Source organism: Syngnathoides biaculeatus, chromosome 3, assembly GCF_019802595.1.
Source record: "Syngnathoides biaculeatus isolate LvHL_M chromosome 3, ASM1980259v1, whole genome shotgun sequence".
NCBI lineage: Eukaryota > Metazoa > Chordata > Actinopteri > Syngnathiformes > Syngnathidae > Syngnathoides > Syngnathoides biaculeatus.
The window spans coordinates 31,151,827-31,167,151 of record NC_084642.1 but is presented as its reverse complement, the minus strand read 5'-3'; positions in this window follow the sequence as shown (position 1 = coordinate 31,167,151).

The window sequence follows — 15,325 nt, the reverse complement described above, 5'->3', positions numbered from 1 at the left end:
ATCCATTCTCAACACCGCATATCCTCCTCAGGGTCATGAGGTGCTGGAGTCCTAAAATGGTCACCAATTAGTTGCAAGGGACGTATGGACACAGACAACCACTCGTACTCCCATTCACACCGACACTGAGTGGGAACTGAACCCACGCTCAACCTACGCTGCCCGCACCGAAGTCAGACAAATGTGCCCATACAGTATCAGTGACATAGCACATACTGTGATATTTACATGACATTTCTATATTATTGTACATGAAAATGAAAAAAAGTGTTTATCATCATTCATTGGAGTCTGATGTCAGGGCTACAGCCTAATACAGGTCTAATAGCTTCCATGAAGAAGCTGTTTCTCATCCTGGCAGTCCTTCATCAGATGCTCTATAGTCTCCTCCCCAAAAACAGTATAAGGAAAAACAGATGTGAGGAATCATTTGAGTTCTTGATGATACAGTGAGTCCTATTTTTCCCTGTACTGGTAAAGATGTCTGTGTCACATTGCAAAATGCCACAAACTGAATAGCTGTATGTTATACTTTAAATTTGCATTGGATTTGGACTCCAATTGCGTACGCACGCAGATTAGAGGGAACATTGGCTGACATTTTTATTTATTTATTTTTTGGCACGGCGTCCCGCGATCGACAAAGACTGCCCCGCGATTGACCAGTCGATCGTGATCGACGCAAGCACCGATGGTGTAAGGCGTAAAAAACTGTGCCAAACAAATATGCATTCATATGAGATGACACGCTGTGGTGACCCCTAACGGCACAAGCCAAAAGGAAAAGAAGAAGAAGATGATTTACATGATTAAAATCACTCAAAATGAAAATAAAAAAACAGCTCATAAACATTGAAAATATCCATTTATCTATCCATTTTCTAATCTTATTATCCTCACAAGTGTCGTGATAGTGCTGGAGTCAATCCTAGCTACAGGTATCTTCAGGCAGGAGGTGGGGTCCACCCTGAAGTTGTTGTCAGCCAGTCGCAGAGCACATAGAAAGAAACAATGATTCGAACACACAATCAAACCTAAGGAAAATTTAGAGTCCTCGATGAACATAACATGTATGTTTTTTGATGTGGGAGGAACCCAGAGAAAATACACACAGGTACAAGGAGAACATGCAAAATCCCACACAGTGGCATACGCATGAATCTACAGCTACAACTGATGGTGGGAAACTTCCATCTATCCATTTTTTAGCCGCATATCGTCACAAGGGTTGCAGGAGTGCTGTGGCCTCTCCCAGATGTCATCGGGCAGGAAGCAGGGTACACCCTGAACAGATTGCCAGCTAATTGCAGAACACGTGGAGGCAGACAACAGTTGCACTCACAATCTCACCTCGGGGCTATTTAGACTCTCCAATGAATGCTTGTTTTGGGGATGTGGGAGGAAACTGGAGTGCCCAAAGAAAACCCACACGGCACAGCGAGAACATGCAAACTCCACAGAGGCGGTGCTAGGATTTGAACCCTGGTCCACAGAACTGTGAGGCCAATACTCTACGGCTACGCCACAGCTGGGAAATTTAAATCTGCACATCAGAGCCACATGAACAATTACGAGTGATGAACAACTTATGACTGCCAACATTTGATTTACAAAGTAAAAGACGCAAGCACTCAGAATTAATTTGTTTCCCAGTGTATTTAACAACTCACTGATATTTGTGAGGCTATCATTTTTCCCCCCTACTGTCCTCTTCTTGTGACTCCAGCATACCGGTGTGTACTGAAAAAAAGATGTAATTTGAATTTAATATGAACAGGTAGAATGATTGCACTTGATAAAAATGTTTAAAATGAAGTTTTTTGAAGGGAGAAGAGTCATAAATCATGTCATTTGAACACATTTAAATCACGTGCAACTGATTTACATGTTTGGATTAAGTAAATGCAAAAGATTTTTTTTTAATCAGTGTGTATGAGTGAGGTCATGGCCAGTGGGGCGGGCAGCAGCAGCCGCGTGTTGAAGCATAATTGAGTCTGAGACGTTTGGGATGCCAGAAGAGACGCCTGGAATAATGAACAAATTCCCCACGTCTGTGACACCAGAGATGCCATGGACGGTAGACGAATCTGCCGAACATGTAGTGTGTGGCTGCAACTCCGCATCCTCTCCTGTGTATAAAATAATAAACTGAGTAATCAAAGAGGAATCAAAGTCTTTGATTTTGTCGTTATGATGCTTACATGCTTGAATTCAAAAGATTTATTACAAATATAGTAGCATACATACATTTCCACATGAACCTTTATTTGACTGAATATAATGTATGAACATATTTGCTGTGGTTATGAAAATATACGGTATTAACCTTGGGGGTAATCAGAGTCAGCCACATGTGCTCCCACCACCACTTCCGCCTCCCGGCCACATTTATGTCTGACCACTTTTTTAAAAATGTTTTGTCCTGTTCAACTATTAAATCAAGCAGAATGGAAAGGGAGAATATGCATCTGCAGTTTTATTGTGTCACACTGAAGATTTTAAGCTTCCTCTGTGGTCTGTTTGTATCATAATTGAAGGACAACCCCTATTGGGAATCAGAGTCGATTGGTCAAACAACAGAATTTTTAGAGGGAGGAGAGAGACAACGACAAGACAAAGTGCTAATTGTAAAGAGGAAGGAAAAAGTAAATCATTACATATCTACAACAAAGAAACATTAAATACAGATGCTGCATGAGTCTCTAGTGCTCCACCCTGTGAGGGAGGGATGGGACAAGATAGGACAGGACAAGGACACGAGAAGAAGCATGCACGACAAAGAGTGTGAAACAAGCTATACAACTGACTAAGTGTATTAGAGAAGTCTATAGAACAGGAGTATATGTGAGGGGATACACAAGCAATTTGCATATTCATGAGTTATTTGTGGTGATAAGTGAATGGTCTCACACCCACAGAAAGAGTCCCCTGGGGAGTCCCAAAGACTGACAGAAATGTCCTGGAATTGCTGTTCCTGCACCATGGAGGCAACAATCAATCAAAGAGGACAGGACCGGGCACAAGGAGAGTAATCCTTTGGACATGACATAACCTGCGCAGAAGGACCCAAGGAAATCTGTCGGCCCTCTGGTGGTCGCCATGCAATTAGCCACACAGCGGGACCTAATGCCACCTCCCCTGCCAACCTTCCCCACCACTACCAGGGTACACCCTGAACACATGGGGAGAACGTGCAAACTCAAAATAGGGGAGGCCGGGATTTGAAACCCAGTTCTCAGAACTGTAAGTCAGATATGCGAAACAGTTATTCACCGTGTCGCCTTACTAAGATCAAATCAAGTTTATTTACATAGCACTTTTCTATATTATAAAACAACATTAAGTGCACCAAATAAGTGTTCAGAATACCTACCCTTTTTGGACTCCTTAGAGGGATTGCAGGAGAATGCTCCTTCTGCAGACTCAATCCCTCTGGTGGGGGACTTCAATGCTCACGTGGGCATTGACACTCAGAGCTGGAAAGGCGTGATCGGGAAGAACACCCCCCGCCCTGATCCAAAACCGAGTGGTGTTCTGTTACTGGACTTCTGTGCTCATCACAGAGTTTCGATAATGAACACAATGCATAAGTGTGTCCACATGTGCACTTGGCACCAGGACATCCAAGGTTGTAGTTCGATGATCAACTTTGTGGTGGTGTCATCAGACTCGCGGCCTCATGTCCTGGGCACTCGGTTGTAGAGAGGGTCGGAGCTGTCAACTCATCATCACCTGGTGGTGAGTTAGCTCCAATGGTGGGGGCATGCGCAAACGTATTGTGTGGGTCTGCTGGGAAGGGCTGACAGATTCCTCTTTCAGAAAGAGTTTCAACTCCCACCTCCAAAAGAACTTTCCTCAGGTTCCAGGAGAGGTTGGGGACGTTGAATCCAAATGCGTGATGTTCCGTGCCTCCATTGCTGAGGTGGCCCACCGGAACTGTGGCTGTAAGGTGGTCAGTGCCTGTTGTGGCAGCAACCCCCAAACACATTAGTGAGCACCAACAATGAGGAATGCTGTCAAGCTGGAGAGGAAGTCCTGTCGGACCTTTTTGGCATGTAGGACTCTGAGGCAGCTGATACCGGTTGGCTCGGCTGAATGCAGCTTTCGTGGTCTCTGAGGCAAAAGCCTGTGTCTGAGAAGGGTTCGGTGAGGCCACGGAGAACGATTGCAAGACGGCTTTGAGGAAATTCTGGTCCTCTGCCCGGCGTCTCAGGAGAGGGAAGCAGTGCACTGTCAACACTGTGTATAGAGAGAATAGGTCAATGCTGACCTTGACGGGGGATGTTGTGAGTTGGTGGGGACAATAGTACAAACACCTCCTCAATTCCACAGTCACGCCTTCACAAGAGGAAGCAGAGACTGGGTTCTCTGAGTTGGGCTCTCCTATCTCTGGGGTTGAGGTCACCCAAGTGGTTAAAAAACTCCTCGCTGGCAGGACCCAGGGGGTCGATGAGATTCGCCCAGAGTTCCAGGTGCCTCCCTGGTAAGGTGTCCCGATCATGTCCCTCCAGAAAGAGACCCCAGGAGCGATCTAGGACATGCTAGAGAGACTACATTTCTCAGCTCGCCTGGGAACGCTATGGGATCCCCTGGAAATGCTGGATGAGGTGGCTGGTTAAAGGGAAGTTTGAGCTACTAGACCCGTGACCTGGCTTGGAAAAGTGGTAGAAGATGGACGGATGGATGGAACATTAAGTGCTTTATGGAGATAAAAATGAACAAAATACCCAGAAGCTCTTCTTCTTTTTCTTTCGGCTTGTCCCGTAAGGGGTCACCACAGCGTGTCACCTTTTTCCATCCAAGCCTATCTCGTGCATCCTCCTCTCTAACACACACTATCCTCATGTCCTCCCTCACAACATCCATCAACCTTTTCTTTGGTCTTCCTCTCGCTCATTTACCTGGCAGCTCCATCCTCAGCACCCTTCTACCAACATACTCACTCTCTCGCCTCTGAACAAAAAATCGAAATCTGCTCACTCTCACCTTGTCTCCAAAACATCCAGCTTTGGCTCTCCCTCTAATAAGCTCATTTCTAATCCTATCCAACCTATTCACACCAAGCGAGAACCTCAACATCGTCATTTCTGCTACCTCAAGTTCTGCTTCCTGTTGTTTCTTCAGGGCCATGGTTTCTAATCTGTATATCATGGCCGGCCTCACCAATGATTGATAAATGTTGCCCTTCATCCTGACGGATACTCATCTGTCACATAGAACACCAGACACCTTCCGCCAACTCTTCCACCCCGCTTGGACCCGTTTCTTTACTTCCTTACCACACTCTCCATTGCTCTGTATTGTTGACCCCAAGTACTTGAAGTTGTCCACCTTCGGTATCTCTTCTCCCTGGAGCTTCACTCTTCCTCCTCCGCCCTTCTCATTCAAGCACATATATTGTGTTTTACTACGGCTAATCTTCATTCCTCTCCTTTCCAGTACCTCTATCTTTCCAACTGTTCCTCCGCCTGTTCCCTGATTTCACTGCAGATCACAATATCATTTGCGAACATCATAGTCCATGGGGAATCCAGTCTAACCTTGTCTGCCAGCCTATCCATTACTACCACAAGCAAGAAGGAGCTCAGCGCGGAACCCTGATGCAGTCCCACCTCTACCTTAAATTCTTCTGACACACCAACGGCACATCCCACCGCTACCCAGTAACTAACAAACTTAAAAAGGAGCCTTCCATCCATACATACAAATACAAAATATACCTGTACCTAAACACACACAAACACAAGCAAACACACACAAACCTCCATGCACACAGCAAAGATTGAAATTGCATTTATTAGGAATATATTAAAAATGTAACAACGTTAGGCACGGTGGATCCAGGTGAGAAATAACAAGTGGGAACCACCCAAAATTGAGTGGTGGCATAGCCTGCAATGACAAAGAATTATGCTACAGAGGCCACCTTGATACAGGTAGACAGGCTCTCCACATTAGGAAGAGACCCCCTCCTCCTACCCCCAATTCCCCCAGGCCTGGAAAACAGTAAATCCCGCAGGCAGACCGAACATACCTCCCAATGTGGAGGCTCAAATGAGGAGACACAGGAGTTAAACTTAAAAATGTTGCAAACACTAATAAAAGACAGTCGGACATGAAAAAAACCTGAAGGAAAATAGAAAGATAATAAAATAGGATACAAATAATGAATAGCTACATGAATAAATGAACAAATAAATGTTGAAAGAAATAATTAAGCAATCAGTTAAAAACAAAAACAGGTGAATAAAAAAATAGGTGAGTCCTGAGTGTCCTTGCAGGATTTTTTAAGGCACAAGCTGTCGCAACTGAGTGCCTCTTCTCCCTAAATTTTTGCTCAACCCATAGGTATAACAAAGAGGACCTCAGGACCCACGATATTTGATATATTAAAAGCATATGAGATAAATTTGATAGCCCCAGATCATTAAGATGTTTAAAACTAGCAAAAGAACCTTAACACTGACACAAAAACACGGTGAGTGGAATGTATTCCCGTCCTCTGGCCTTCGTCAGCACACGAGTAGCTGAGCCCTGCAGTGATTGTAGATTTGAGATTGTCTTTTTGGAAAGACCACAGAGAAGGCCAATCATCTAAACAAGAGGAGATAAAAGCAATCATTAGCGCCTCTGAGTTAGCCTGAGGGAAAAAGACGCAAATTAGTTTTTTCGGAAGACCAGAAAGGAGAACATTGCACTCATCAATGTGACTACTGCAGAATAAAAAAAAGGAATGTCTTACCAGCCCTGACAGCTCTTATATGTTAATTTTGGAAGGTCCTCTGTGATTTGCAGGACCACTTTGGGAGACAGCAAATGCTTTCAGGGGCAGGCGGGAGTATGTCCACAGAGATGCATTCATTCCAATTTAATGTCAGAAATAGGTGATAAGATAACCTTAACCCTGAGGGGTCTTCTCTGAGAGCAGTCCTTGATGCCCTTCACAATATCAGAATCAAATTCAGAAACAGAATCAGATTTAATTGCCAAGTGTGTAAAAACATACAAGGACTTTTTCTCCAGCAGTCGGTGCTGCACTGGTACGACATACAGAACAAGGAAGAACATAGCAACAAGAACAAAGAACAAGAGACATTTCTGTTTATAGGGACTATTCCTTATAAGACGTGCAAGATATAAAATCGATACAAATAAGTGTGTTAACAATGTCAATTGTTCAAAGGGAAGCAGTCTACAAAATGTAAAAATGTATATATAAAGAAAATAATGAGAAGAATAATAATATAATATAATATAATATAATATAATATAATATAATATAATATAATACTGTATCTCTGTCAAAAACAAAAACTTGGAGCAATCAGCGGAAAGTCTGATCTCAATTCCAATTTATTCATATAAGCAAAGACATTACAAAATGCAGAGATTCCGGCTCCTGTGGGGAATGGGCAGAATAAAAAATTCAGGAAAAGGAAAAATAAGACAAATTAGTTAAATCTTTTAATACAGTGTGACACACACAAAAAAAATATCCAATAAAACCAAGAGTGATGGAAGAAAAATATTTCCTTGGTAGTAATTCAAACCTTAAAATGTGGCATTTAAGACAAAAATGATTGAATGTTATTTTTTTTTTAATTACTTCTTGTAGATGGCGTCCTCCTGTACAAATGCTTTCTTGAAATCTGCTGTTGAGATTCCTCATTGATTGCTGCAAAATCTCAGCTGGGATACTGTGAATTTCATCTCGAATTCTGTGTTTTAACTCATTCAGAGTTTTTGGTCGAGTTGTGTACAATTTACACTTGAGAGAGGCCCACAAAAACAAAGAACTTCACACAAATCTGGAGATCTAGGGGGCTAGGGAATGTTACCGAATCCTGAGAGCAATCACACGGTCACTGAACAATTCTCACACAGCCGCCATGCAGTGTGTGATGTAACTCCATCCTGATGAAACCAGGTTTCTTGAAAGTGTTGAAAATTGTTCAATTCAGGTGTTACAAAAAATTGTAACACCTCCATGTAACGATTTGCAGTGACAGTGTCTGAGCTCTCTCGATCATTTAAAAAAATAAGGTCCAATGATCCCATGTAATAAAACAGCACACCATACTGTCACCCGATTAAGCTATAAAGGGTGCTCATGAACTTCATTAGGATTTGTGTATGTCCAGTAATGGTAGTTCTTCTTGCCTATCTTGTGAGATTAAAATAGGCCTTGCTTAGAAATTCATCGTCATTGTTTATGTTTGTTATCATTTGTTGACAGAATTCTAATGGCAGCTTGTAATTGTTTTCCTTTAGTTGTTGCACAATCTGCAGCTTGTATGGATGAAATTTCAAAACTCAAGTAAGAGTTATCCAAACGCTCTCCCAGGACATTTCAACAGCAGCTCCTTGCTGCTTACGTTGTGGGCTCCTTAAAACAGCCTCGCGTAAATCCTCAATGATCTGTGGAGTAAGACCGCTTCTTCGTCGTACTCTTGGTTTCTTCTTTAGGGCAGATCCAGTCTCTTCAAAGTTATTAATCCAACAGCGTGTTTTAATGTAACAGCACCAAAGTGTCTTAAGTTGTAAAAATGTCGAAACTCCCTCTGCGCAGCTGTGAAACTATCACCATTTTTATAAAAGATTTTTATGGCTAATGCACTCTGTTGCCCATTCCACAGATCCATGATTACTAAAATAGCAAAGTTTTAACTTGGTCAAGGTCATTGTCTCGCAATGCTACCACTTGATCATGTCTGCCAGTACGCACTTCAAAAATGTCTGTTTTTTTGCGGGTCACCCTGTATTTACTCTATAGCTTTCAAAAAGTCCTCCCCCTTGTTTTAAAGTGTGCTATTTCTCTTCAAAACACTCAGTACAAATTTCTGCCAATTCTATACATTAAGTCCCTTCAAAGTATGACCTTCCTGTACACCCAATCTTGGAAAGATCCAGGTATTCCTCCAGTAAAATGTGTACAAAAAAATAAATAAACTGGACAATTGAGCATTATTGTATCAAATAATGTGTAATGTTTGACAATAAGATAGAAGTTCCCTCAATTCTTCCCAACTTTGTGTGTAAGAATACCAGCAAACGGTCACAAATTGTGACAGCAAAGGCAGTTGTTCTTGAACATGTTTGATATCATAATGTGGTAGAACATGGGGATGAAAAGTCTCACAAATAGCTATATATTTTCTCAACTAAAGCTTGGGGTGGTGGAAGAATAGCTGCCAAACTAAGATTCGAGAAAATAGTTATGAACAAAGCACAAGATCCCTGCTAGGAAACAACAAACTTTTGTCACTCTATGGGCTACTCCCTTCTCCACTGCAATCATCTCTTCATTGGCCCTTTTTTTTAAATTCCTCCAGATTGATGATCACAAGGCAAATGAGGTGCTCAGCTGTCTGATCCTCCTCTCATCTTTATGAGGAAAAACTAATCTGCTTCCATACCCACCACCCCCACCCCAGATATCAGAATCAGCTTTATTGGGCAAGTCTGTCAACAATACAAGGAATTTGTCTCTGGTAGTTGGAGCAGCCCGAGTCCGATATACACATTGATCACGAAAGAGAGTACACACACAGTCGATTCAGAGAGAACATTTTTTTTAACTCAGCTGTGCGAAGTTGTGCAAAAGGATGCAGAGACTTTTATCTTTCAGAGCAGTTAGAATCCCCATTAGAACAATAGTCTGGTTTAAAGTGACTAGCCGTGTGATGGTCTATCACATGGCTGTCAAACTCATTTTAAATCACAACCTTTATATACCAAGTTATGTACATTATAATTTAAAAATAAAAACTTCATGATTGTCTTCTTTGGTTTAGCTCAGTTCAAAATAATACAAGCACAACAGCACTATTCATTATAAAACATTTCACGTTTTATGTTTTATTCTGAGAAAAAAGAACATAAACACACAATGCCTCAGTCATTCACATAAGTATATCACAGAACACAGAACTATATCAGGGTGTCATTTCTCAGGGAGAAATATATTAAAAATAAAATAATCCTGTTCCCTAAACAAGTGCGAGAGTATACAGTCGTAATACTGCATAACAATTTGGTTGCGCCCGAGCAGCTGTTTATTCAAGTTATTTAGGTGTTCTGTAACATCCACCTTAAATGTAAGGTCCTGCATCCATTCGGCAGAATGAAATTCTAATACTGGTTTGCTGTTTTCTTCCTCGAACAGTCCAGTTTTATTTGTGTATATCAAAGAAACGCCTCAGCATAGCATGCCGGCTTATCCACCTTACCCCAGTGTGGTATGTCATCTCATGGATGTGGTCTTTCTCTCTGAGAAGACTGTCAAACTGACAGTGATTCATGCTTCTGGATCGCATTAAATTAATAGTTTTGATGACCACCTTCATGGTGTTATCCATTTTTTATGACTTGCAACACAAAGCCTCGTGATGTGAAATACAGTGAAGTCAAGAAATCACATCCTCGAGTTGCAATTTGCACTTTCTTGTAACTTTGTCACAACGCCCATTTTTTTGGCAATCATTGAGGGCGCACCACCTGTAGCCAGGCTGAAAGCACGGGACCAGTGCTACGAGTGTCTTGAAATTATCAGTTGCTCTTGTTGTAGCTTTCATTGGCACCCTCTCCACAAGCTCTCCAGTGATGGTCAATGGGTCATCAACTCCGTGGATGAAAATGGCCAGTGTGCAAGGTCTGTAATGCTTGTTGAAACGTAATGTAATGTAATGTTTGCTTCTGCAATGTTTTCATCAACTACAACTGAAAACACAATAAATGACATTATTTTGTGCTATAACTGGCTGTCCAAATCCACTGAAAGATCAGAAATCCAGTCTGCAAGCGTGTTTCTCGTCTGAGTGTCAGGGTGCACAATTTCCGCTGCCGTCATCATGCAGGTTTTTACAAATTCTCCCTCATTAAATGGTTCTGAAACCTTTGCGATGTCATTGGAAATGAGGTAGCTAGCCTTCACAGCAGCATCACTGATGTCTCTGCTGTAAGTAAACAGAGAATGCTGTTTCTTTAGACCGGCCAGCAGTTCATTCACCTTCTCTCTTCTCCGCTGTCCTGGAATGTTGTCATATTTGTCGGCATGAAGACTCAAATAGTGACGGTGAAGATTATATTCTTTCAGCACTGCAATAGGCTGTGCACACAACAAACATAAAGCTTTCCCATTCACTTGTGTGAATATATAGGAGGACAACCATTTTTCTTGGAATATGCTGCAATCTGAGTCTGCTTTTCTCTTTTTTTAAATTTGACATATTGAGGGAATGAGGATGCCAAAGCACACATTAAAAGTACCGTACCACATAGGCCATAATAAATAGCGCGGACAGTACACAAAGCAGCTCATCCAGATTCCACATTTGATCTACTTGCTCTGCCCCAGCATAAACGATTTGCTTTCTGAACACAATTGTTGTGGCGCAGTCCAGTGGACACAATCAGAATAACAGTTGCTGTTATTGAAAAAAATTGCAGTTCTTTTTTTGTGTTCACATCCTTGCCATTGTTTTTTACTTTAAAAGATTAAACCGGTTTGCAGGCCGGATCCGGCCCGCAGGCCATATGTTTGACACCTCAGGTCTATCGTATAGACAAGCAGCCCAGAAGAATGTGACAACAAACTCAAGGGAGAAAATTGGCAGCATGTTGCAGTTGTATTGTAAGTTAGTTGTTCAACAATTGAATTACAAGAACGGAGAAGCTGTTGGAATGCCTGCTAGTTTTGGTTTGTATTGCTCGGCTGTGCCTACCCAACTCTGTGCAGTCAAAACAGCTTCGAAGTTCTAATTTTGCCACGTTGGTCCACTCTTTTATTGATTTTACCGAAGGCTTCATGCCCTTAAATTCTTGCCTGTATGTAGGTATTAAGTAGATTAAGCAGTTTTCAGAGAACCCTAGGGCTGCACGGCATACATTATGGTGGTCTGAAGTGTTTGGTTTTTTTTTTTTTCAATTTTGTTTACTTGTTCGGTGAGTGTGAGCATGTAGACTAATATTGATGAAAGAGGTGGACTTACATGGTGAGTAAAATGGCGTACAGTTGAAGAACAGCAACTCTAAAAGCAGACTGCAGTGTCTTCTGACCTGTGTGATGTCCTTTCATTGATATATGTAGAAGCATATCCATCCCCCTTTTGTTTTTGCTGCTAGCTCTGTGATTTGTTCTGCCCGGTGAATGTGGAAGCCAGGTCTCGATGAAGCACAGAGTCTTCAAAGCCTTTCCTTATCAGTAGCTGAAGCTCATGTATTTTGTTGGGAAGTGAGTGTAGATTTGTGAGATGACTTGACGGGACTGCCAATCTGTGTCCCCTCCTTGGAAGTTTCACTTGGATCCCGGTTCACATCCCCCTGTGGCTACACTGTCTCAACACGCCGTAGACCATAGACTCTGTTCCTGTTGCTGCTCTGGTGAGTAACTCGGGGAAAAGATTCAGCGAATTTACCAGAACTGTTGAAAAAAAGCCCAGGGAAGACTCTCCGGTGGTTAGCAAATCATAATTTGTGCACTTAATACTGAGGCGACTGAAAAACAGAAAAACATAGACAATACAAGGGAGCACTATACAGAGGCAACAAGGTGAGTAGGCGTCATATTTGAATGGCAAACCCAATGACATAGAATAAAAACTGGACTGCACACTCTGCATTCATCATTGGTTCCCCCATGGTCAACAGGTTCTGACTTCTGGTAAGTGCAAAAAGTATGGTAGACATACACATATTGTTATGGAAAATGATGCGATGAATATATAATAATTAATTATGAAGTTTAAGCTGAAGCACACTTACCAGTAAAAAGTTACTTCTTTGAGACCCCCTGCACAGTTTTGACTGCCAACAGCACAACAAAAAAGCAAAACCTAACGTATTGCAATTAAATTCAATGTTATTATGTTTCATAATGCACAATTGTAAGGATGTCAAAGGATGTCCATCCCTCCATCCATTTTCTTTGCCACTTATCCTCACAAGTGTCGCGGGGACTGCTGGAGCCTATCCCAGCTGTCAGCAGGCAGGAGGCGGGGTACACCCTTGACTGGTTGCCAGCCAATCGCAGTCAAATGATGTCAATGGACGTCAACTTTTGCATGAAATAGTACTCAAAACAATGTTTTGCCCTGACCAGGAGTACACCATGTGAAAGGGGCCTGCGCGCAATCCGGTTTTTATTCTGCCTCATTGGGCAAACCCTTCAACAGTGGGAGGTCTTCTTTTTATTGTCGCTATGTGGTGACACACTCTGGAATAGAAGTTTAAGTCCAACCAGGTGCAAAGAATGAATAGGACAGTCATGAATTTCCATGAATCAACAATATAAAGGAAATCTATTACTCAAGGATAACATGAGGACAAAATACTAGTAGGAAATAAACTCGCAACCAGAACGGATTCACGCTTATTGACTCATGTGGCAACTTTGTATTAATAGCAGAGGAGGGCAGTGTTTCACCATATCCAGCAACATGCACTATTTTTATGTCCAATATAAATTACAACAATGTCCCGAAAAACTTGAATATTTTTTTTTTTTTTAGCAATGCTGTAGCAGCCATATTTTACTGGAGTGACACTCAGCAATCTTAATCAAACATCTTTTCAATTGCGGGCTTGAATCTCGGTTCCGCATACAAAAGTTTTGTCTGGGTACTCCAGCCTCGTCTTTGGTCCCAAAATATAATGTTCATAAAAGACTAAGTTGTGATTTTTGAAAATGGATGGATAGAATGTTTTCTGTCAGGGGCCTGTTGGACCTTGGCTTTTGCTTCGTGTTTTTGTACTATCACCTTCTTGCATTGCCTTCATCTGTACCGACCCCTGCCTGGATTAAACCTCTATTCTAAACCACGTCCTTGCCTTGGAGTTTTGCTTTTGGGTCCTACCTCTTGTCCCTGCTCGTGACAGAACAAAGTGGACAGACATTCAGCAGACTCAGACCCGGTACATGAAGCCCTTTGACCGCAACAATACGAACAATTTACTCCCCTCTGCCTCCATCTTAAAGAGGATCAGGCCACTTTAGCGGTTCTTTTGGATCTGGATCAGAAGAGGGGATTAGTCGACTGGCCGCCACCTCTTGCTACTGTCTCATCGGCAGACGGCCAGAGGCGCAAATTAGAGATCAGATTCAATGGTGTTGTTTTTTTAATTATGTATAATCTCATGGTGGTTTTTAAACCTCATAGTGGCTTTTGCAAGTCAATTTTGAACACCCACTAAAATGATTAAAGCCCAACTGACATCCATATAAACATTTTAAAATAGTTATTGTTATGAAATCTACATATAATATTTTTCACTTCAATGTCTATACGAGAGAAAAAAAATGAGGGAAGAGCATGTCATTCATGCGCACAGTTGCGGAAGCCTCACTCGACATCCCAGTGGCAGCCATATTGCCTGCACCATCATTTGCAGATGTCACACTGCGACAGTCACCATTGAGAAGACGCTGTGCCACCTGCTATGGCAGATGAACAGGAGAGATTTTTGGATTCCGACAGACGGACGGGGAACCTGATGAAATATTCAAGATGACATGCCTATAATTGTTTGATTTCCTAATTCTTTTACAAGTCTTGTGTATGTAGGGTACTCAGGAGGACCAATGCCGGGTGAAGTAACTACTTCAGGGGTGCCCAGACATTGGTGGCCGATCGGGGGAGATCTCCTTTCTCCTCTCCACATGGGGCCAAACAACTTCCTCGCCCGATCCTCCTCCGCGTTTGGGCTAACGCCGGCAAACAACAACAACACCGGCAAACAACAACAACCCCGACGAACAACAACAACATCGGCGGACAACAACAACGTCGGCAAACAACAACAACGCCAGCCCGCGCACATCGACACATTTGTCACCCCTGACTTACGTGCTTTATGAAGTTATTATGACGCAGATCTTTTGTTACGTTCTGAGAGAAGGATCACGTCGTCGGATGCTGACGGAGCTTTTTATTATTCCTGCTTTCGGAGAAGTTTTTCGAGTTTGGTGACTATACGTTTAGTTGGCTAGTTAGCTCGTGTTACACACCACTAAACTGTCTTTGTAATTCTATTTTATTGTTTTGTGTTGTAATGTATTGTTTTGTGTGTGTGATTAAATTGTCTTAAACGCAATACTAGTGCTCTGTTATATGTTCCCGGTTTGACCAATGGGATTCATTCTATATTCACACGCAGTAAATGCTATAAACTGTGAGACAAATTAATCCCCCCAAATATTATTATTTTTAATGGCTCTATACACACCTACCTGCCATATACGACAACATCATGGCGTGTGGTGAAAAAACGGATGGGTCAATTTTGTCTGCCTTTTTTATTAAAAATATACTCAAAATTTTGCTTTATG